The sequence below is a fragment of the Dromiciops gliroides genome, chromosome 5 (genome assembly GCF_019393635.1).
Source record: "Dromiciops gliroides isolate mDroGli1 chromosome 5, mDroGli1.pri, whole genome shotgun sequence".
Classification (NCBI taxonomy): Eukaryota; Metazoa; Chordata; class Mammalia; order Microbiotheria; family Microbiotheriidae; genus Dromiciops; species Dromiciops gliroides.
Window position 1 is genome coordinate 203,833,136 of NC_057865.1, and position 18,994 is coordinate 203,852,129.

General features: G+C 40.1%; 1 protein-coding gene across 11 annotated transcripts in view; it reads right to left on the reverse strand.

Annotated features, from left to right (window-relative positions):
• MICAL3 (microtubule associated monooxygenase, calponin and LIM domain containing 3) overlaps positions 1-11,624 on the reverse strand; it is a 283,173-nt gene extending 271,549 nt beyond the window's left edge. For 8 of the 11 annotated variants that reach the window (XM_043966726.1, XM_043966734.1, XM_043966738.1 and 5 more), the window contains exon 1: positions 11,178-11,622. The gene's annotated coding sequence lies outside the window, so the exon portion shown is untranslated. Of the gene's footprint in view, positions 1-11,177 lie in introns of all 11 variants that reach the window. The other 3 variants (XM_043966729.1, XM_043966735.1, XM_043966737.1) reach the window with 2 other exon arrangements.
• Positions 11,625-18,994: the final 7,370 nt, after the last annotated feature.

Consider the following 18,994-nt stretch of genomic DNA (forward strand, 5'->3'; position numbering starts at 1 on the left):
TCATAGCGTTGTTTTAAACGCCCTTTTGGGTCCTGGGTATCCTAGGCCATGGAGACTGCTGAAGTTGCTTTATCTTTGGCACATAATTTCTGCTTTAGAGAGGTTTAAAAGGTCATGGGAATCCGAGAGAATATGTAATCCTTGATTGTAGAAGCCCCCACCAAACTGGTTCTTGACACAGAAATCCATCTTTTAAACACCAGTATTCTTTTGGAGGTGCTATATGGCTATGAATCATAGGACACTACAATGTTTAAAAAATTAGATTGTAGGTGACTGAAAGGGCTTTGGAGAGATGGATGATTGTTACAAATGTATTGCTGCCCATTATCAACAATGCCTTATAAGTGTAGACCACATAAGCTCTGAGGATCTTTATTCCAACTTTCAGTCTCTCATATGAGACTTGGGTCCTGGAGCAAGGATATATTTCCCACACACTCCATGATAGGGAGATACATTTAGGGGTACCACTTGAAAAGTCAAGGGTGATTTTTTTTTTCAGGGCAATAAGTGACTTGCCCATGATCACACAGCTAGTAAGTGTCAAGTGTCTGAGGCCGGATTTGAACTCAGGTCCTCTTGAATCTAGGGTTGGTGCTTTATCTACTTCATCACCTAGGGTGATTTTCTAATGCCATCAGATCAAGCTCCCCCAGAATGCTTTCTCTCAAGGCTATAAATTGAGAATCATTTTAGCCAGTCAGCCTTCAGTAGCTCTCAGAAATGGTTATTTACCAAGGTGGTACAATAAAAACAGTTATTATAAAACATTCCATCTAAGGTCTGTAATACAACTCTTCCAAAAGCACATTAGATTCTGGGGAAAGTGAGCCCAAATATAAAGAGCTCATTGTAGCAAAGGGTTAAATCCTGGTTTCTAGCTTCTGAAAATCCTTTTCTCTTATTCATGGATACTTAAGAAGTTCCCCCCACAAACTTGGTGAATCTGAAGGTTTTTTCTTCTACAAAAGGATTTTAAATCCTCTGGAAAGGGAAGAATGATAAATACGGAATTTGATTAATAATTGCCTCACAGACTTCCTAAGATACTTTAGGACAAAGCACTGGGAAAGGTGTCCAGAAAGTATAAAGGACTTCCCCAAGTCACAAAGTTGCTATCTAGAACATGGTCCTATGAACCTTGCCAAACACTCTCTAGTAGATTTGTTGGAGATGGCAACTATGATCTTGGAGGGAAATATACAGGTGGGGATTTGTTCTGATGCCATTAGAGAATCCCCTCCAACTCCTCAAGGACCCACCTTAAATCCTTAGGGGGAGAGGTAAACTTATTCTGGGACCAGAGAATCAAGTGAAAGTGGGATTTAGAATGATTCTCAGAGCTTAGTTGGACTACATTGTGGGGGCCTTTGCGTTTTGGGGGACCTACTAGAGAGCTTCTCTACCTAGGATTTCCATTATTGCATACCCTAGTTCAACTAGAAAAAAATAGTATTTTTTCCTCTTTTGGTTTTCTCTCTGCATTTGTTTTGCAAATGTGTTTCCTTAAAAGTCAGAAGCAGTTCTTGTTTGTTTGTTTGTTTGTTTGTTTGTTTGTTTTTAGGCAATGGGGGTTAAGTGACTTGCCCAGGGTCACACAGCTAGTAAGTGTCAAGTGTCTGAGTCCTCCTGAATCCAGGGCCGGTGCTTTAACCACTGCGCCATCTAGCTTCCCCAAGAAGCAGTTCTTTTTGAGATAATTTTTGCAGACATTTGCATTTGTTGATTTGTTGAATGTTTAAGTACTGATATTTGCTATTTACTATATAATGTAAAAGTATTGATATTAAAGCTGACATGAGAAGTATGACACCAAACAGTTTGCCCAGAGCATACTTGAATAACTGAGGGATGGTCATTTTTTTTTTTCAATGTACTGTTAAGCAGATCTAGAATGCTTGCCTAGCTATGAGATCCTTAAGGACCAAATGAAATTTGTCTAATCTTCTAGTACCTCCAAGCAATAAACTCTAGGGTTTTAATCTCTCTTCTTGAGACCCTCAGTCTTGTTTTGGTACTGATTTGATCTTTCTTTTTCTTTACTTGTTCTATTTTAACGTGTTTGAAATCACAGTAGGAGTGCCCTTACAAAATGAAGGCTGATCCTCATTCTTGCCTGGCTGTGGTCAAGTGAGGAAATAAAGACTAAGCTCTCAATGAGGAGAGAAACTTAAAACTCTGAGTTACAGAGAAGCTGCTAACCTACATTGGTAGAGGGGAGTTCCTTCACATAGGAGCTTCCTATAACAATGAAATCACAGATCCAGTCTTTATCTGTATCTCATGGACAAGAATTGTTCAAGATGAGAAGGTCAGGAGAGATGATATCCACTGAAGGAGAGAATGCCATATCAGTGAGATCACAGATATATTGATGTATTAGAGTGTAATAATGTATATCTGGTTTAATACTAATCCCAAGAAAGTGTCAATTATAAATATACCCAGAGGAGCTATAATTTTTTTTCCAGAGTATACTATTATAATCTTTGGTAGACTGAATTATTTGCAGGTGACTTTCTGGGGAGAACAGCGACTTTCCCTATCTCTTTCCCCAAAGGGGGAAAAATGCCCTTTGTTTATATTGATATTCATGTAATCCATAATTTCCCTGTGTAGTAGGGAGCAAGGCAGTCATTTTTATTACAATAATAAAATTAGTAACTAGCATTTATATAGCACTTCAAAGCACTTCTTTTGTGGAGGCCCAAAGATAGCAAGTGACTTTCTCAAAGTAGCACAGCAAAACAAAAGGTAAAACTGAATAACCAAGGTCTTCTGTCTCGGTGTTTTGTAACTATTCCCTAGGAGGAAGCTAGATAGAGAGTTCATGGATAGAATGCAGGGACTGGAGTCAATAAAACCTGAGTTCAAATCCAGCCTCAGACACTAGCTGTGTGGCCTTAGGCAAGTCATTTAACCTCTGTTTGCCTTAATCCATTGAAGAAGATAATGGAAAACCACTCAGTTATCTTTAACAAGAAAACCCCATGGACAGTATTGGCATGCTGTAGTTCACAGGGTCATGAAAGGTTAGACATGACTGAACAACTGACTAACAACCTTCCAATATATATCCCATTTCTCCCAAGAGGTTTGGCTTACTTTTATATTTCTTTTTGTTTTTCTTTTCTTTTTTCAGGGCAATGGGGGTTAAGTGACTTGCCCAGGGTCACACAGCTAGTAAGTGTCTGAGGCTGGGTTTGAACTCGGGTCCTCCTGAATCCAAGGCTGGTGCCTTATCCACTGCACCACCTAGCTGCCCCTTTTATATTTCTTTTAATAGCAGAAACAGTCCCCAAAAAGTGTTTTTATAACTTAAAAATTATAGTCCCTGTATAAAATTTAAGAGAACATAACAAAAGGAAATGATTACCTAATGCTACTCCAGAGATGGGTTCAGGCTTTCCTAGAAGATGTTTGATAGGTAAGAAAACTATCATAAATGAGTTCGAAAGTAGCCCTGAACATACTAGAAATGTGTAAAATGAGATCTCAGTTTATAGCCAGGAAAAAAAGGATTCTGACCCAGACCCATTTGGGCTACATTCAATAGAAAATATTACAGATTTTAATGGTACTTTAGGTCAAGAAGTTCCTACCATGTTTTGGGTTCCTTACATCCTGTTTCTGTTATTGAATCATCAGTTTCCTTCATCTATAAAATGGACATAATTTTTATACCACATGCCTTAGAGGTTTAGTCAATAAGCATTTATTAAGTGCCTACTGTGTGCCAGACACTATTCTAAGCTCTGGGGATAGAATGAAAGACAAAAATACTCCAACAAACCCTCAAGGGGCTTTCAATCTAATAATGGGGGAAACAACAAGCAAAAAAAATTATGTACAACCAAGTCATTTGCAGCATAAATTGGATATAATTAACAGCAGGAAGGCACTAGATTTAAGAGGAAAGTGAGAAAGACATCTTGCAGAAGACAGGACTTTAACTGAGAAGTCAAGAGACAGCCAGTGAAAATGCTGAATTGGAAAATTGAGTGCCTAGTGTGAGAAACAGCAAGGAAGCCAGTGCCACTAGATGGTAGAATAAATGAAGGGTAGTAAGGTTTAAGAAGACTGAAAAAGTAGGAAGGGACTAGGTCATGAAGGGTTTTAAAAGAATAACATATTTTATATTGGGTTCTGGAGGTCATCGGGAGCCACTGAAATTTACTGCTGTGATTATATCTGGGTTTCAGGAATATCAATTTGACAACAGAGTGAAGGATGGACTAGAGCAGATGGAGAATTGAAGTAAGAAGGCTACTACAATGGTCTAGGTGTGAGGAAATGAGGGTGTAGACAAATGTGTCCAAGGAGAGACAGAGCATTTGTAAGAGATGTTCTGAAGGTAAAATTGACAGGCTTTGGCAACAAATTGGATATGGGGAGAGTGGGGGGAGAGAGAGTGTAAAAGTCAAAGATGACACTAGGTTGTGATATGGAGGCTGGTGGTATCATTGACAGTAATAGGGAACTTAAGAAAAGGGGAGGGTTAGGAGGGAAAGATGAGTTCAGTTTTAAACATATTGAGTTTAAGATGGGATTCAGATCAAGGTGCCCAAAAGACAGGGGGAAATGTGTACTTAATAAATGTTGATTGAGATGTGAAACTGAGAGAGAGATTAGGGCTGGATAAGTATAATTTCAAATGTTGCATAGAGGTGATAATTAAATCAATGGGAACTAATGAGATCATCAAGTGAAAGACTTTAGAAGTATAAAAAAAGGCCTAGGACAGAGCCCTGGGATGGAGTACCTAATATTTGGGGGGGGGGGCATAACCTGGATAAAGGGAAGGGGAGAAGGGAATAAGCATTAACTCATCACCTACTATGTACCTGACACTGTGCTAAATGCTTTACAAATATCTCATTTAATCTCTACAACAACCCTGTGAGGTGAGTGCCATTATTATCCCCATTTTATAGTTGAGAAAACAGGCAAACAGAGGTTAAGTGACTTGCCCAATGTGACAGACTTCATGTCTGAAGTCAGATTTGAACTGGGGTCTTCCTGACTCCCAACTCAGTATTCCATCCACTGCCTTGATGAGGATCAAGCAAAGTAAACTATGAAGAGCAGTGTCATGAAAACCTAGTGAGAAGAGATTATGGAGCAGAAGAGACTGATTGACAGTATTATCAGCTGCAAAAGTGGTCAAAAAGATGGGGATTGAGAAAAGGCTATTAGATTTGGCCATTAAGAGATGGCTTTGGGGAAAGGAGTTTCATCTGAATGATGAGAGTTTAGAGACTGAGCGGAAAGGAAATGAAGAAATCTATTTTAGATGGTCTTCTCACAGAGTTTAGCCACAAAAAGGTGAAGAAATATAGGACTACAGATAACAGGGATGGATGAATCAAGTGAAGGAATTTGTTTGAGGACAAGGGAGACATGGACATGTTTACAGGCAGTAGGGAAACAGCTGGTAGACAGGGAGAGATGTCTGGCATTTCCAAACTACTTGTCTATTTTCTCTCTCTCTCTCTTTTTTTTTTTGTGGGGCAATGGGGGTTAAGTGACTTGCCCAGGGTCACACAGCTAGTAAGTGTTAAGTGTCTGAGGCCAGATTTGAATTCAGGTACTCCTGACTCCTGGGCCGGTGCTCTATCCACTGTGCCACCTAGCTGCCCCAAACTATCGGTTTACTCTTTTTTGGGGGGGGCGGGGCAATGAGGGTTAAGTGATTTATCCAGGGTCACACAGCTAACAAGTGTCTGAAGCCAGATTTGAACTCAGGTCCTCCTGAATCTAGGGCTGGTGCTTTATCCACCACACCACCTAGCTGCCCCATGTCTATTTTTATAATACATAATTTCCCTTCTCACACTCTACAATCCAGCCAAATAGGCCTTATTACCTGTTATTCACCTATATGACCCCATCTCCTGTCTTTGTTTTTGTTCTGGCTGTCCCCCTATACCTGTAATGCACTCCTTCTTCACCTCAGCTCCTTAAGAATCATTTTTCTCTCCTTTGAGACTATGTTTAGGGGCAGCTAGGTGGCGCAGTGGATAGAGGACTGGCCCTGGAGTCAAGAGTACCTGAGTTCAAATCCGGCCTCAGACATTTGACACTTGCTAGCTGTGTGACCCTGGGCAAGTCACTTAACCCCAATTGCCTCACCAAAAAAAAGAAAAAAAAAAGAGACTATGTTCAAGTACCACTTTCTACATGAAAACTTTCCTGATCCCCCCTCTTCTTGGTGTCCTCCTTAATACTACCTTGTATTCATTTCATATATACTCTGTATATACCTATATATGTATATGTTGTCTCCCCCATTAAAATGTAAGCTTATTGAGGACAGAAGTTGCTTCATTTAAAAATTTTTTCTTGCCTTGTGCCTACCATAGTGCCTGACATATAGTAGGTGCTTAATAAATATATATTAATTATTTAACTCATTTAAAGGTTTTTCTCTTTTCAAAGACAGGCTGAAGTACTTCTAGAGGGTTACTAGGTTGGTGAGGGGACATACCATATTAGGAAGTGCTTGCAGAAACTGAGGATGTTTACCTAGGGGAAAAAGAAGATGTTGGGAAGACAACAGTTGGGAGGTAACTGCAGGAATGTAATGTGAAAAAAAGGATTTGATTTGTTTTTTCTTGTCTCCAAAAAGAACTAGGAGTAGAGGGTAGAAGTTGCAGAGAGACATTTTAGTTCTATGTAAGGAAAAACCACTTAACACTTAGAGCTGTCCAAAAAGTAGACTAGGATATTATGGGAGCTTGTAAACTCCAACAGGAGCTTGGTGACTTCTCATTGATATTGTATAAGGGATTCACCTCCAGGTAAGGATTGAACTTGATAAACTGAAGTCTCTTCTGTCTCTAAGATTATATTCCATTCACTTCAATTTGATGGACATATAACATAGTATCAATAACACTGTGTGATGATCAACTGCAATAGACTTAACTCTTCTCAGAAATACAATGATCCAAGACAATGCCAAAAGACTTATGGTGGAAAATGCTTTCCATATTCAGAAAAAGAATTATGGAGTCTGAATGCAGATTGAAGTATACTATTTTCACTTTTATTGTTGCTTTTTTATTATTGTTCTTGTTTATTCTTACTTGCAGTTTTCCCCTTTTGTTCTGATTCTTCTCTTACAAGATGACTAATGTGGAAATATGTTTAACATGATTGTAATGTATAACCCATATCAAATTGCTTGCTATTCTTGGGAGGGGGGAGGGGAGGAAGGGTGGGAGAAAAAATTGGAACTCAAAAAAATATCTTTACATGTAATTGGAAGAAAAATTAAAAAGAAAAATTTGATGGACATCTATAAAGGGATACTATGTACATATAAATGTATATGGGCATTTATATATACTTTTCAAGGCATTGTGCTAGCTGTGCTACCTTATCTAAAGGCAAAGGAAAAAGAACAGTACCTGTCCTCAAAAAGCCAAGTAAAGTCAGCAAGCATTTATTAAGCTTCTACTATGTGTCAGGCTCTGTGTGAGGCTCTGAGGATACCAAAAAAGGAAGAAAAAAACAAGTCCCTAACCTAAAGGGGAGCTGACAATCTAATAAAGGGAGACAATATACAAATTAAATAGGTACAGGAGACATTGGAGATAATCTCAGAAGCTCTTTGTAGGGAAAATTTAAGAAGTGAGGACACAGAGCATCTTGTATAGGAATGTAAAAGAGGGAGGATGTAAGAAGTCTGGAAAGGTAGGAAGGGGCCAAGAGGAATTAGGAAGCCACTGGAGTTTATTGAATAGGCAAGCAACATGGATAGACTTGAATTTTAGGAAGATTGCTTTGACAGTTTAATGGTGAATAAACTAGAGGAGAGAGAGAGAGAGAGAGAGAGAGAGAGAGAGAGAGAGAGAGAGAGAGAGAGAGAGAGAGAGAGAGAGAGTGTTGAGTGTTGAGGCTGGGAGGTTGACCAGCAGGCCACTATAATATAATCTAGGTTTGAGATAATGAGGATGGTGGTGATGTCTGATGAGAAATGGTAAAAAGGTAGAAAAAATAAGTCTGGCAACAGATTGAATATGGCAGGGGTCCCCACCAGGATGTAATAGGGAAATTATGAAAAGAGGAGGATTTAGGAGAAAAGATAATGAGTTCAGTTTTGGAACCTCTCAAATCTAATATGTCTACAGAACATACAATTTGAAATGTCCAATAGCCTTTGGGAAATTGAGAGAATGGAGGCCAGGAGAGAGATCAGAAGCTCACATTCTACTGGAGGGGTGGGGGAAATATATGTAGACAGAAAATTAAATTATAAATAATATGATAATTCCCTGACTCATAACCTTAATATCTTTTTTTTTCGCAGGGCAATGAGGGTTAAGTGACTTGCCCAGGGTCACAAAAGGCTGGATTTGAACTCAGGTCCTCCTGAATCCAGGGCCAGTGCTTTATCCACAGTGCCACCTAGCTGCTCCCATAACCTTAATATCTTAAACCATTTCTTATTAATCATGTCTCTCAAAGATAAGTATAGTCCCTCAACTCTGGACATTGAAAAGTGATGAAAGATGCATAGAAAAGACCAGGCTCTAGACCTACAGAGCAATCAGACATTTTCATAGTAACCTTTGGAGTAGCCTATATTACATTTTTTTTTTCTAAAGGTAAAGAACAATGGGCAGGGATCAGAATTTTCCTCAAGTCCTGCCTTGAGTTGGCTTTGAGAATCTGGCAGGCCCCATTTGTAAAGGTGGGCCTGCAGTACCCAAAGGGAAGTTGGGTTTGGTATGTGTATCCCAATTCTCTCTTCAGGGGCAGTCAAATATCACTATCAGCACTACCTCATGCAGAAACTGACTCTTCTGAGCATTAGAAGCCAACTTTGTACAAAGCCAGTGCAATATAATTGCTGCTGAATCCTCTCCTGCTAAAGGAAGCTAAGAAATAGGTGAGACAAATCATGCTCCCTTTTGAAGGAATGGCATCAATAGTCCAATGTGCCAGGCAGATGGCACAGAGAAACATAAAGAGTTGGTGAGCCCAGGGGTGGGGTGGAGGGGAATGGAGTCACTGCTTCCTGAGGTTAGACAGATGAAACACTCTATATGTGTGTCTGCATGTGCATGCCCATGAGTGAAGTTTAGAAAAGAGAATGACTAAAGGGTAGGGTGGAGGTCATCACAACTGTCTATAAATGCTACAAGTATATAAACAGCTACACAAAGTAAGAATTGTTGAGGCCAGTACCTGGGAATGCAAAGATGAGTAATATGGTGGAAGTAGCAAGACTGAATCTGGCTTCATTCTGTCAGTCGGGGAAAAAATCCCTTCCCTGTTTCCAAGTTATTTTCTCCTACTGAGTCACCCTGATACTGACTTTATCATTGGCTTATAACATCTTAGAAAAGTGCCTCAGTTTCTCTGGACGTAAGATTAATAAAAGTTCTTTGCTGTGGATTCCGAGTAGTGAACTAAGCCATGAATATGTTTACCAGTTCACTAATGTTTGCTTAGTGCAACAACAATAACCAAGGAAGCCTAGTGTGGGTTACATTGCCAGGTGTTGATAAAACTCTCACTTTGCTTGCCTAAGGTCTTGGTTCCTCTTTACATGACCTAATTTCTTTTAGTTCTTTGACCTGTAAGGTCATGCTAATTTGCTCAGTTGTACAGTTTCTGCCTCCCACCTAACACAGGATTACACTGAGCATTCATGAAGTAGTCGTAGTATCTAAACGTTGGAAATACACTTCAAAAATCATGAAATCCACACCATTGTCCAGGAATGGGTTTCTAATCCATTCTTAAAGACCTCCAAGAAAATTAGATTACATGACTTCCTATTCCATTTATGATATCCTTTTAGTGTAGTGGAAAAATAAAACATACATGTTAAGAGGTTTTATCATCACCTCTTCTTTGTAATCCTGTTACTCATTGACTTTGGTTTGTACTAAGAGAAATATAATCTATAAATTCACGGGATTCCTGTGTTCCCACTCATAGAAGTGTAAATCTTAACCTCTCCCCTTCTGTTGCCATAGAATTCAGGTCATCAGGTCTGAGTGGTACCTACCCACCTCCATTTCTAGGGAGATGGTTCCTTCCTTCTCTGCTGCATCACCCCCATTCTTAAACTCTTTTAGCATTCTTGGCAGCTCACAAGATAACTGTAAACTCTGAGTGCTAATGAAAATATAAATACTTATGTCTTGTCCTCTCCAAAAGCCTGTCTATCTGAAAGAGAGAATTATCATTAAATTCAACTGGAAAAAAAAAAAACGACCCCAACAACCAAAAAAATAACAACCTAGATTTCATCCCAGTTGACAGGATCATACGACCAGAGCACATTCTAAAAGTTACCTGGTTCTAAAAAGGTTGTCTTTTATCTTCTTTTGAAAAAAAAAGAATATGTAAAATATTAGTGCTAGTCTAATAAGGGATCTTCAACATATCTAGTAATGGTAGTCATATACTCCCCAAACTAGATGGTGCTCTCCTGAGGTCATTTAGGCCATCCCGCTGCATGTCTAAGTTATAAATTTAAATCATTTTTGGGGTTAAAAATCCTGAAGAGGGCATTCCACAATCTCTGTGGATAGCCTCTGTATGCATATTGTACATCTACATATATCATTTTGGTGTTTATACACACATATATGCATGTATGCTAGTGCCCTCTGCTGGAATAAGAAAGATTTACTAGATTTTTGTGCATTTCCAGACGCAGAGGGTGGTTTTGCTTACTTCAGATCATAGAAAAGGACATAACCCATTCATTAGCCAGAGAAAACAATCAAAGGCCTATTTGACAGTACCTTTTCCACCTGCCATGCCATTAGATCACTTAGTGCCATTTTTTTTTTACTATAGAGAAAGAACACAAAGCTTAATGATGAAAAAGGCTAGGAAACTGAGTCCCCTGGTACTCTGATCATATGGAATGCAGAGGCTCTAGGCTATGCTACATCTCTATATATGCACTGCTGTGTGTGTTCCCACGAATCCACCTGTCTCATGCGTGTGTCAGGCAGTGCCTGCAGCCATTGTGCTATTGTGTGAAGTGTAGTGAATGACAATAACAATACCTTAAAACAACTGCAGGATTTCAGGAAGACAAAATGCTTCCCAGTATAAAGTACATAACAAAGGGATTAGTCAAGATAGAACCATATTTCATGTGATGTTTCTTCCTAGGAAAGGGCAAATTTAAAGTTACTCACCTAGTGGGACTTCAAACATTTGCTTCTTATGTGCTAAATCCTTCCCCTTCCAGGGTCAGTCCATCCTTGATGGGAAGGTGCTGCTTCTGTTGCACATAGTCAAACTGATGTCCTGCCCATCCTCCAGCTCAGACTCCACACCACACAAGCTTCAGAAGCCCTGGAATCACAGGCTTTCCCCACCCTTTCTTCTCTCGTTCCCTTCCCCGTTTTCCTCTTTGTGCCAGCATCTACATCTGGATGTTTTGGATGCTTACAGCTAAGGCAGCGAGATCCTGGTTGTCTTCCTCTCACTGTCTGCACTCCTCACTGCATCTCAGCTGGGGCTTGAGCATCCTGCGTAATGGCGCTAATGGCTGGCTCCTTGTGGTTGTCACGGCAACCAGGAGCTGGGGCCTCCTGCAAGCTTATTAACATAGGCAGCCCAAAGGTAAGAGAAATAGTGATGCCGAGGAGAGATTGGCTTCCTGCTTGTGCACTCAAGAGCCTGTGCCCCTTCAGGGGTTAGAACAATATCCCTTTCTCCCTGTCCCTTCTTCCCCACTCCACCACAGTCAATTTATATGCTATTTATTCCAGCATTATCTTGAGCTCCCAGGGAATCCTGCCGAATAAAAAGTATATGCTAGACACATTCTACAAGGTGGTGGCTTTCATGACAACTGTATATGACAAACAGACTGGAAGATGAGGAGGAAGCAAGGTGGGCAAGACCTCTGAAGTCAAGGAAATGGGAATAAGAAGGAAAACCCTACCCCCTGAAGATATCAGTACCTAGAGTATGCTGCAAGGAGTGAATCTGTTTAGAGTGCCTAAAATTTTTCATCACACTCAAACTCAAAAGGATTCATGATCTAATTCACTTAGATGGTCCTTCCAATTATGTATACCACAACCCATCTATGTCTGCACATCCTTTGCAGCTCTTGTCCATATCATCCCTTAAGTTTGACACAAGGGAGTCCACCCAATTTGCTAGGGGTCATTCAGTGTCGTGGCACTATCAGCCCCCCAGGTTCACATTGATCACTTTATCAACACTTTAAATAAAGTTGTTCAACTAGTTTCAAATCTATCCATATATGTATATGTATATATACATATATTCATCCAGCCTATAATTGATCTAATGCCTTTGTTCTCTAGCACTTCAGAAACCCTCAATGACCCCTACCCTACAGAAATACCTGATAATACCTCCAAGAGTCAGTATAATTCAATAGTTATTTATTAGGTGTTTATTATATTCAGAGAACTATACTTGAGCAAGGGATACAAATATGTACTTAAAACACAATTCCTTCCCTCACTCACTTATAATCTAGTGATCCCGTCATCTTTTTAGTTTAGTTCTACTGCAGATAGGAGTGTGAAAACAAGTGAGAAATAAATAGCTATGGAGGTGAGTATTTCCAAATCCACTTCCCAATCATTTTTGTTTGTTTATTTGTTTGTTTGTTTTTTAGTGAGGCAATTGGGGTTAAGTGACTTGCCCAGGGTCACACAGCTAGTAAGTGTTAAGTGTCTGAGGCCAGATTTGAACTCAGGTACTCCTGATTCCAGGGCCGGTCCTCTATCCACTGTGCCATCTAGCTGCCCCACCCCAATCATTTTAAAGTGACAGCACAATATAATGAAATCATTATTGGCTTGGAAATCAGGAGGCCTGAGATCTAATCAGAGGAAATGAGACTTGAAATAGATTTGAAGAATAGGTAAGATCTGGATGGGTGGATAAGTAGAGGGAGGTTATTACAGGCAGGAAAATGGCTTTACTAAAGATGTGAAGGTAGAAATACATATATATGTTTCAGGGATAGTATACATACTAACCTGATTAGAACAAAGGACTTTAAAAAGTAAATGGGGTGTGGGGGACAGATAGGTGGCATAGTGGATAAAGCACCAGCCCTGGATTCAGGAAGACCTGAGTTCAAGTCCAGCTTCAGACACTTGACACTTATTAGCTGTGTGACCCTGGGCAAGTCACTTAACCCTCATTGCCCTGTAAAAAACCCAAAAACCCAAAAAGTAAATGGGAAAGGGGATGTAAGTATCAGGAATTTATATAGCCTGTGCTGACTGCCTTGGTAGGATCCAGTTGCCAAGCCACCAGTAATTTTCCCAATCTCCAGTTAGGCCTACCCATCCTCAGATGGTGGCATTATCTCTCAAAAATATCTGTTGTTTCCCAGAAAATACACTGACTAGCAGGGAAGAACAACTATGTGAGAATTCTAGAAGGTGAGGAGAAAAGTGTAACTTCTCTCTACCCAAATAATCCAGTAGGTAGGGACCCACATTGGCCAACATACTTTAGTCATGTTGTTTCAGCTCAATAGGAATTAATGAATATGAGTAAAATTTTCCTGGAACTGAAAAGTTCTAAGTTATGCTGGATGACGATGATGTTATGGTTATGGAAGGGCAGATAAATAATGCAAGTAGAAATTTCTTCACACTGAAGTCCAATGTCCATTTCTTTTAGTTAAGCCCTTTTCCTACTATCACCATGGTAGCCCTCTTCAACACTGTCTTCCCTGTCCAAGCCATATAGTTTCCCTTCCTATAATGATAAGGGTGTTCAACACTGATTTAAAATTCTGTGATTGTAAATTGATGGGATGAGTGAAATGGCTTTTAATAGAACAGCAAAAAATACTGGTCATGGTTTTCAGGGAGTTCAGTGATTATTAAATTATCTTTTGGGCAGCTAGGTGGCACAGTGGATAAAGCACCAGCCCTGGAACAGGAGGACCTGAGTTCAAATCTAACCTTAGACACTTGACACTAGCTGTGTGACCTTGGGCAAGTCACTTAACCTTCATTGCCCTGCAAAAAAAAAATTATCTTTCCTTGGCCTATTTTCCAGGTCATTTAAAAATATACATCAGATGTCTTAGATTTTCTTTTCTTTTTTCAACTTTTTGATTTTGTTCTAATGTTTTTTGCTATCTGATTTCTCTTTGGTCTGTTCTGGTTTTCTGGAAGCCTATTTCTTTAGATAAGGTTGATCACGTTCTCTCACCAAGTTATTTATTCTCCTGGTTCCTTCCTCCAGACATTTTATTTCATTTTTCTATATCTTGTTTCATTTCTTCTAAGTATTCATGTAGTCCTAGTAGAAAATCCATTTTATTTTTCCTTTGAATCTCTGTTTGCAGTTGTTAAAGAGTTACTCTCTCCTTTTGGGGTGTCCTTAAATTTACAATAATTTTTCTTACTGGTCAGTGTTTTCTTTCATTTACTCATCTTTCCAGCCTTAGTTTCTGAATTGGGGCTTGTTCCAGGGCCAGTTTTCACCCTCTCTTGAACTTATGGATAGGGTAGGTTGGCCCTGTTTAGTCTTATCCTAGGTTCTCTGGGTTGCTGTGTTGACCTCTGCCTCCTGGTGCTGGGCTGCCTGGATTTTTGAGTTTCAGTGTGTTGTATATTCAGGGCCCCCTATGGTATTTCAAGATAGAATCTCAGGGACTTCAAAGCTCCTAGATTTAGGATATCCTGGTGTGAGCCATGAGGTACTGCTACTTACTTGACACTTCCAAGGTCTCTGTAACTTTCTGACAACTCTGGGGCTTTTCCAGGGGAGTCCTTCACTCTTGCTGCCTCTAGACACAAAGCCTTGCAGGTTACACGTGACCCTAACTATCTTTGGTTTTGCCAGGAAATTCTCCTGCACTGGGGCAGTTTTGCTGGTGAGCCCCTTTTCCTATACTGCCTTTGAGTTTTTGGTTGATTTTTTATGCAATTATGAGAAGGAAAAATCACTTGCTGTAGTTTCTCATTGGATTTTGTGATCATTATTCAGGATGTTGTGAACTTCAGAATGTTTGCCAAAGTATGTTCAAGCTCATGATCTGCTTTCCATTCAAGCAGCCATTTTAACCAGAAGATTTCCCAGGAGTAAATATTGGAATAAGTAATGGTGGTCTTTGAAGATCAAAGTCACAAAGACAATCTCTGAGCCAACCCTCTTATCATATTGCCAATTGGGTCTGCCAGACTCAAAGACTAAGGCGATAATAGGGGGAATTATTCCCCTGAGGTGCTGAGGGGAAAATTTGTATGTCTGTTCTTGCTATACCTTTGAAGTAAATATTCCTTTGTAAAAGTTAATCTGACTGTTATGTGGTTAAATGGAACTGAAGTGCTTGGATTCCTAAAATTGGGGGAACCCAATCAGTGGAAGCTTAAGCCAGTGGCAGAGATGAGATACAGTCCCCCTTAAGGGTATTAGAAAACCCTGTAGGAAGGGGAGAAATATAACATACCTGGGTATTTAGGTAAGGCAGAGAGGCAGGGAGGGGACAGAGTAATCACTTTACACTTAAATATGGGTCTTTACATTCATCTATTTGCTGTTTACTTTTACATTTCATCCAGTTTCCACTTTTTAGACTATGAAGATAATTTCAATTCTTGACTTTGTTATTTATAGAAGAATTATAGGATAATGGAGAAGTGACTGGACTTGGAGTCAGAAGTTCAAGATCTAAGTCTTAGAGCTGACACTTATTAATACATAGTTTAAAGGGCAGCTAGGTGGTGCAGTGGATAAAGCACCAGCCCTGGATTCAGGAGTACCTGAGTTCAAATCCAGCCTCAGACACTTGACACTTACTAGCTGTGTGACCCTGGGCAAGTCACTCAACCCCCATTGCCCCGCAAAAACAAACAAACAAATACATAGTTTAAGAGCTAGAAAGAACCTTAAAAGTAATTGAGGCCAACCCCCTCATTTTACAGATGAGGAAACTGAGGTCAAGATTGGTTAAATGACTTGCTCAGGGTCACACTAAGAACAAGTGGCAGAGCTGGAATTTAAACCCAGGTCCTATGACTGATGGGCCCTTTGCCCCAACCAACTCTTGCTATGGGTGAGTAAAATCCTTTATCCCCTCCCAGTCCCTCAGGCTTGAAATGTAGATATCATCAACTTCTCCCTATCTTTCTTTTCCAATCAGTTGCCAAAGCCTGCCAATGTCACCTTTTTGACATCTCTCAAAAATGTTTCCTTCCCTCCTCTGAAGTCAGCACTCTGGTGTAGGCTCACATAGATGTGGGATGGGATTAGAGTCAAATTGATTGTGAGTCGTCCCAAATGATTTACAAGACTCAGTGACTCAGTTTCCCCAAGTTTTATTGCAATAACTGTGAGTGACCACAGGGAGAGAACCAGAATAGTGGAAAGCTATCTCTGAAATAAGGAAAGGAAAGACCGTTATATTTATAGTATGGATAAATTGATTATCAGTCTCATTATAATAATCTCCACCTTAGGGAGGTACAGGGGAGGGCCTGTCTTATTTTGGAGTACCCCCAGGCTAGTACCTTTTTCCATGGAGGTGTGTTTTTGGAGTTTATACATCATAAGGTGAATATGGGGACAAATTTGGCCTTTTCTGCACATGCCTCTTTCTGATTCCCATGGCTAGTTTTAAAATATCTTCATTTTTCTCTTATTTCTAGTCTGAATTTCTATAGCCTGTCAGTGTATCATTGTTATAGTCTAAAGTCTTCATGGCCTCCCTCCCTCTGTTGCCGTTATGGGTACTGATTTATGTGGGTAAGAGAACCTAGCAACCTGACTTGTAAGTTATCCATTAACTGGGGTCTGAATCCCGTTTAGGCCTCATATCTAAATTAGAGCTTGGACCTTAGGTTTTTCTGTTAACCCCTTTTTGCCTCCTAATATCAATATCATATCAAGTCTGGATCACTACAATAGTCTACTGGTGGGCCTGCCTACCTCAAGTCTCTCCCCACTCCAATCCATCTTCCATTCAGTCACCAAAGTGATTTTCCTAACGTGCAGGTCTGACCAGGTCACCTCCCTACTCAATAAGTTCCAGTGGCTCTCTATAACCTTCAAGATCAAATACAAAATCCTCTGTTTGGCATTCAAAGCTCTTCATAATCTATCCCCCTCCTACCTTTCCAGTCTTCTTGCTTACTCCCTACCATGATCCCTTGGATCCAACGACAGTGGGGTCTTTGCCATTCCACCCACAAGCAAGACACTCCATCTCATGGCTCCCTCATGCTAGAAGGCTCTCCCTCCTCATCTCCACCTACTGCTTCCCTGACTTCCATTAATCCCATCTTCTACAAAAAGTCTTTCGCAACACCTCTTAATTCTATTGCCTTCACTCTTTAAATCTATTTATTTTGTAGATAGCTTCTTTCTACATATTTGTTTGCTTGCTGTCTTCCCCATTAGATTGTGAACTTCTTAAGGGCAGAGACTGTCTTTTGCCTTTCTTTGTATTCCCAGCCCTTAGCACAATGCCTGGCACATAGGAGGTGCTTTAAAACATTTATTGGGGGGCAGCTAGGTGGCGCAGTGGATAAAGCATCAGCCTTGGATTCAGGAGTACCTGAGTTCAAATCCAGCCTCAGACACTTGACACTTACTAGCTGTGTGACCCTGGGCAAGTCACTTAACCCCCATTGCCCCGCAAAAAAAAAAAAAAAAATTATTGACTGACTTTCAGGGTCTTGACTCCTTAATTTCCTTCCTTCCACATTCTTTACATTTCTTTCTTTTTTTTTTTTTTTAGTGAGGCAATTGGGGTTAAGTGACTTGCCCAGGGTCACACAGCTAGTAAGTGTTAAGTGTCTGAGGCCAGATTTGAACTCAGGTGCTCCTGACTCCAGGGCCGGTGCTCTATCCACTGTGCCATCTAGCTGCCCCCTTTACATTTCTTTTAAAGTTCTAAATAGTTTGGTGAATTACCTCTGCATCCAGCTCAATTTCTTTAGATAAATTCCATTTTTGTTCCTTGTTGGAATTGTTTTTCTTTGTGTCTGCAGAATTTTGTACTTTAGCTTCTTTCATAATTCCCGGACTGACTTCTACCAGGTCTCTCCTCTAGCAAAACCTCTATGAGGGAATGGCCACCTTATCCTCCTCCCCACCAGGATCCCCAATTCATTTCCACCTTAGAAAGCAATTACTCCTTATCAGTAAGAATCATATCAGAATAGGGTTTCCCCTTTACAAAGGATGAAATTAGTACTAGCACAATTTAAGAAGATCTAAGCTTTTCTGCTTTTAGCAGAATGAGAACATATCCAACATGTGTCTGGATAATTGAAGTCCCCATCACTAAGTCAGACCTCTGTGACAGGCTTGTGATATCTTGCCCCAAATCTTCATATATTTCATTTTTTCTATTCGGGCGATCCGTAATTGTACTCTAATAACAAAATCATTACTATTTCTCTCTCCACTGAACTTACTCAATACTCTCCACTCTGCTTCCCTTCTTTGGCTTCTTTGTGTGAGGAAATCTTTCATGCTGCCTCCTCTCCCAGTATATTCCTTCCCTAGCATGTTTATCTATCTTGTTTCTTTTTCTTTTTTTTTTTTTGTGAGGCAATTGGGGTTAAGTGACTTGCCTAGGGTCACACAGCTAGTTAAATGTTAAGTGTCTGAGGCCAGATTTGAACTCAGGTCCTCCTGACTCCGGGGCCGGTGCTCTATCTACTGCGCCACCTAGCTGCACCCTTGTTTCTTTTAAATAATGTATAAATCCAAAGCTATTGTCCATTCATAGTCCCCCCACCCCCACCCCAAGTCTTTGTGATACCTGTGAGGTCAAATTTGCTTCCTTTTATTAGGGCCTCTAACTTCTCCTGTTTGTTGCCTAAATCTTGGGCATTTGGATATAAACATTTATGGTATTGGGTTTTCCTACTGGCCCCTTTTCTGGAGTTTGGTGAATTCTGTGTTTCAATTGCTATTCTCCTTCCTTCATTGCAACTATACTCTATGGCATTTAGCCTGGGGGATATACATAGACAATCTTCTACCT